The sequence below is a fragment of the Terrapene carolina genome, unplaced genomic scaffold (assembly GCF_002925995.2).
Source record: "Terrapene carolina triunguis isolate 2854851 unplaced genomic scaffold, T_m_triunguis-2.0 Scaffold235, whole genome shotgun sequence".
Lineage (NCBI taxonomy): Eukaryota > Metazoa > Chordata > Testudines > Emydidae > Terrapene > Terrapene triunguis.
In genome coordinates, this window is record NW_020664586.1 from 2,379,383 (window position 1) to 2,385,382 (window position 6,000).

A 6,000-nucleotide genomic window follows, 5' to 3' on the forward strand; every position below is an offset into this window, starting at 1 on the left:
GACCAAGCGCATCTGCTCTCTGGTGTAAATAGTTGTAAATGGCGAATGTAACGGAAGCGGAGCAGGCAGCAAGGCTGAGCTCCAAGGCACATCACACCTGTAATGTGAACTTCCTGTGGCTGGGAACAAACTAATAAACACTGGCTTTGTTTATGGAGATTCTGCCTCTTTCTTCGGCCTTCTCTCGGCCTGTTCTGACTAAAAGGGCCTTGAGCTAGTGGGAGTTCTCTCGTGATCAGAGCAACCCACTGTCCAGCTGTGCCAGTGCACATGTAACCCAACCGGCGCACTGTGTTTTGAGTCCCCCTCTAGTGGCTGCTCCCATAGGAGGATAAGAGTCTACTATTGCTACTAATGGATGGAGTTGTTCCTTTACCTCACATAATAGCAACCCAGGCTTTTAGTGCTGATGGTCCAGGGTTTGATGCCAGCAATGATTCTTAACGGCAGCGGGGCAGCCAGACACCACGGTCCTCGGCTAAGCATGTGTGTGGCATCAGGTGTAGCACTCAGGCAAGCCTGCTCCAAGCTCAGCGAACTAGAGGAGACAATTCACCACTCAGCCACTAGAGGATGACAAACCCTGGGGCAGAGCCCATCCCATCCAGTAGAGGGCAGCAGTGGGTGTAATACACCTCAGACTCCACTTCTAAACAGCTGGTTAGCACATGTCTATGCAGTGACACTGTGGGCAAACGCCGGCGAGGGGACCCCCCTCTCCACTGCGCCGCAACAGACGGTGACACCCCCAAGAGAGCAGCACGACCTGTCTGTATTGGGCAGGGAGGCTCAGAGCTGCTCCCAAGGCAAAGGGCTGGGCCAGCACCATGCAGGTGGGCTGTTTCTGCATGCAAAAGAATTGCTTGGAAAAAAGCAGCTGCAAACAAAGCAAAACACTGCAAAACTCACAGCAGTTTCCTTCGCAAAAAGAATTCAAAATGAAAAATGTCAGACTTTGGGGGGGCGCTCACTTTCGATTAATTGGGGAACATTCCTGGTTTGGCGCGTTTGAAATGCTCATGACATGGGCTGGGCCAGATGAAAAAATCTAAAACTGTTGTTCCATTTGGGTGGGGAAAGCCCTTTTTGCTTTTCCCGCCCCATTCGTCTAGGCAAAGGGGGGGTCACCCAAATGCGAGGCCCACTTTGACAATTATCACATTGAAATTTTCATTTAATCCCCCCACCAGGAAACAGCTAATGAAATTAAAACGTTCCTTTCTTCTGCTTTTTCCCCAAACGCTGAGTTCTGCACCAGTTCTAACACTAACCCTGATCTGGCGCATCCTGGTTCCACTGGCAGGGCCCAGGGGATGGGCCTGAGGGGCCCAAAGAGAGGTCGCATGGGACACACAAACCCTCGGGCAGAGAAGCCAAGGGCTACACGTTGGGCCATCGGTTAGCAGCCAGTGCTTCCTACCCACTACACCCCAATTCAATGCTAGGGACAAGGACTAACCCTGAGCCAGGGCCGGCTCTAGGTTTTTTGCCGCCCCAAGCAAAAAAAATTTTGGCTGCCCCCAGTCCCAGCCCTGGGCTCCTCGCCGCACACCCCTGCTGCCCCAGCCCTGAGCTCTCCCCCCCACACACACCCCCTGCCACCCCAGCGCTGGGCTCCCTCATTCCCCCCCACCATTGCCCCCCACACACACCTCCTGCCGCCCCAGCCCTGGGCTCTCTCCCACCCCCACCTGCACCCCTCCTTCCGCCACAGCCCTGGGTCACTGGTAACTCGCTCCCACGACAAGTCATTCAGCAGGAATTTTAGATGTGCACAGAACACAGACAGGATTGGTTCCCGCATGGTTACAGAACTGCAGTAAAGTGGAACAATTTTCAGCTTGTGTGATTGGAGGATATCTGGATGCATATTATAAGACTGTCCTACATAAATGAGGAAAAGTTGAGGTGCCTTTATTATTCTTTTATTCCACTCTTTCTTTCTATGGGGAATTTGCCAATGCAATATCACTGTCTTCCTTTTAAACAAACAAACAAAAAAGGCAATGGCTGTTGAAAATAGCAATTCCAGTCCTAATAACCACTGGGAAGCATTTCTTGCTCAATTTTATCCTACTTTTTCTACAGCAAGTTACAGTGGATCAGTATATTTGATTTGGGAGAAATGAAGTAACAACTGCCCAAACTGAGCTTGAGCACTCCTGAATTTTGAGGTGTTCAAATCTGGAAGGCAGGTGCTGGGGGGGGACTGTGGCTCCGCGGGGGAGCACATATGCAGCAGTGTGTCTGGCACTGCGCGGAGCCAGACACGCTGGTCTGAGTGGCACGGTAAGGGGGCTGGGGGGTTGGATGGGGCGGAGGTTCGGGGGGGCAGTCGGGCAGGCAGGGGCAGGGAGAAGGGGGGGTTAGATGGGTCAGGGGTTGGGGGGGGCAGTCAGGGGACAGGCAGTGGTTGGCTAGGCATGGGAGTCCCGGGGGTTTGTCAGGGGACAGGTAGGGGGTGGGGTCCTAGGGCAGAAGTTGGGGGGGGTCTCAGGAGGGGGCAATCAGGGGACAAGGAGCAGCGACGCTTAGATAGGGGGTTGGGTCCTGGGGGGCCGTTAGGGGCAGGGGTGATCAGGGGACAGGGAGCAGGGCGGGTTGGATGGGTTGGGGTTTCTGTGGGGGGCAGTCGGAGGGAGTGGATGGGGGCAGGGTGGGGCTACCCTCCCTCCCTGTGGAATGTCCTATTTTTTGAATGTTAAAATATGGTATCCCTACTCACAGCGCAGCTCTCCATTCACAGCAGGCTGCAGCATGAGGTCTCAGCTACCTCACTCCCTCCCCCTCTTTCCTGTTGGTAGTGGCCAAGGGAATGCTGGGAAATGTAGTTCTTTCCCTGCTCCAGGGCTGGCTCTATAGGCAGGGAGCTAACCAAGGAACTACAGCTCCCAGGGCCCCCTGTTGGTTCTCAGCTCCCATGCTGGATCCTGCCGCCCCTGCAAATGGGCTGCCCCAAGCACGTGCTTGCTTTGCTGGTGCCTAGAGCCGCCCCTGCCCTGAGCCAGGGCAAGTGGGGGCCTGAGCCTGCTCCCCCTTCCTGCTCCCCCCCTCCCCCCGGCCCCGGGCTAGGTCTGATTTTGTCAGGGTGGAGCTCTTACCCAAACCATCTCCCTGGCTGGAGCACATGAGCCCCGCAGACTCGCTCTCCCCTCCAGCATGGGAAATCCAGTCAGTCCGGGACGCTCAAGGGTGGTTGGGCTGTCACTGTGCTGCAGTGAGGTTTTTGCTCACTGGGGCTGTTACTCAGCCTCTCACAATGCCCCTATGTAGTGTTTTAATGAATATTGTCATGTATTGTATAAAGAAGTAGATGTAGAATGTTAAATATGTTAAATGTTCTTCAAGTGATTGCTTATGTGTATTCCACAATAGGTGTGCGTGCTCGCCACGTGCACCGGTGCCGGAAGTTTTTCCCCTAGCAGTACCCATGCGGGGGGAGTGTCCCCGCAACCCCTGGAGTGGCGCCTGCCTGGCACGGTATAAGGGGAGCCGCACGCTCCCCGCACCCTTAGTTCCTTCTTGCCGCCAGTGAAGGTGGGTCAGAACTGCTCTGCTCCAGCTTTGCTGTAGCTTATCCCCAGAACTGTTCGTTGGTTCAGCGTTAGTTAGTTAGCTGTTTAGTTAGTTTAGTTAGTCAGTGAGCCCGGGCCAGGGCATGCCCCGCACCCCGGGGTTTAAGTCGTGCGGCTCTTGTAGGCGTTCTATGCCAAGAAGTGACCCACACACAGACTGTTTGCGCTGCTTGGGAGAAACCCATATCAGCGAAAGATGCAAGATTTGCAAGTCATTTCAGCCTCAGACCAAAAGAGAAAGGGACATTAGGCTCCGGGCCATCCTGATGGAGTCAGCACTGACCCCGACACTGGCACGCCGCTCCGAACCAGTACCCGGCACCGCGGCGTCAGTACGCGGCGACCCTCCGGTGCCACCAACCAGCTGGCACCGCTCCCCGTCCACAGGGCACACCAAGAGGGCCAGGAAGACTCCCTCTTCGCAGCAGCACCGAGGGAAGTCTGGGACAGAGGCTTGGCCCATGTTGGGCAGTCCTCGATCCCCACTGGGCCCCAGGCCTCCAACTCAAGTTGGGCGGAGTAGCCCGGTCCCTTTAGAACAGGCCTCTCCAGATGTCCGGATGCCATCTACACGTGAAGCCCTCCAGGTGGCCCGGGATGTCATGTTCATGCTGGTGCCCGGAGCACCGTCGATGTCAGCCCCGCACTCCAGAGGCAAGCTGCCGCTGGGATCTCCACAGTCGCTTCCGGCCCAGTACTGGTCTCGGTCGAGGGAATGTTCCCGACACCGATCACCGCCCAGTGACCACTCGGGGCAGAGTCCAGGTGGATTGCCCTCGACGCCGACCAGACTGTCTGGCTGGGTCCCGTCCGTCCGGGACTCACGGCACCGCTCGTCCTCAAGGAGCGAATATCAATGGGACCACGGCGGGCGTTGCTGTCAGTCCTCATCTCGGAGATGGTACCGCAGTCGGTCATGGCACGATCGTCAATGCCGTTCCTGCTCAGACTCCCGCTCCAAGTCTTTGCTAAGACATCGCAACCCCGGGCGTCGATCACTGGCATCTCGTCATCACGGGTCCGCCCGTTGAGGACGAGCGGTGCCGCGAGTCCCGGACGGACGGGACCCAGCCAGACAGTCTGGTCGGCGTCGAGGGCAATCCACCTGGACTCTGCCCCGAGGTCTGAACCAGTACATGGTGAAGCTCAAGTCCCGCATGGTCTCCCTGGGCTCCATCATCCCCTCCCTGGATCCTGGGGACTGGTACGCTGCCCTCGATCTACAGGACTCATACTTCCACATCCACATATTCGAGCGGCACAGGCGCTTCCTCCATTTCGTGGTGGGACAGAATCATAACCAATTCACGATCCTCCCGTTTGGTCTGTCCACTGCCCCCAGGGTGTTTACAAAATGTATGTCGGTGGTGGCGGCCTATCTCAGACGACGGGGGGTCCAGATATTTCCCTATATGGACGATTGGCTTGTCAAGGGCACCTCCCGGTCGCAGGTGAGGGATCACGTGATGCTCCTCCTGCCCACGTGCACCACCTTGGGCCTGTGGGCAAACAATACCGAGTCCACGTTAGTCCCAGTCCAACTCATAGAGTTTATCGGGGCGCTCCTGGACGCAGTGTCAGCCAGGGCCTCTCTCCCACCAGACAGATTCGAGACCCTGAAAGGTCTTATCGACTCGATCACAAGGTTCCCAGTGACAACTGCCAGGGTTTGCCTGCAACTCTTGGGTCACATGTTGGTGTGCACGTACGTGGTCCGTCACGCCAGACTCAGGATGAGGCCCCTCCAGCTCTGGTTGGCCTCAAAGTTCTCCCAGGCAATGGACAGGATGGATAAGGTCCTCACCGTGCCGGACTCTGTGATCGCCTCCCTACGGTGGTGGTCTGCCCCAAACAATATGCTCCAAGGGATCCCATTCAGGGACAGGGCCCCGTTGTTGGAACTAGTCTCGATGCGTCGGACCTGGGTTGGGGGGCCCAAGTGGGGAACTTTCAGACCCAAGGCCTGTGGTTGGCTCAAACTGACCCTACATATAAACGTCAAGGAGCTCAGGGTGGTACGGCTGGCGTGTATGGCCTTCCGCTCGCACCTGGAGGGCAAGATAGTCAGGGTCCTCAAGGACAACACGGCCTTGATGTTCTATATCAACAGGCAAGGCGGGGCCCGATCCTCAGCCCTCTGCCATGAAGCCCTCAGACTGTGGGACTTTTGCATAGCCCACAATATCCACCTGAAGGCCTTCCACCTACCGGGCGCCCGGAACGAGAGGGCGGATCGCTTGAGCAGGGACTTTTCCTCGCAACACGAGTGGTCCCTCCACCCGGAAGTGGCCCACCGGCTCTTCCGAAGGTGGGGAACTCCCTAGGTGGACCTATTCACAACTCGGCAGAACCGACGATGCCCCCGGTTCTGCCCCAGGTAGGGTCTGGGGGGGCAGCGCTATCTCCAATGCCTTTCTCCTGTCCT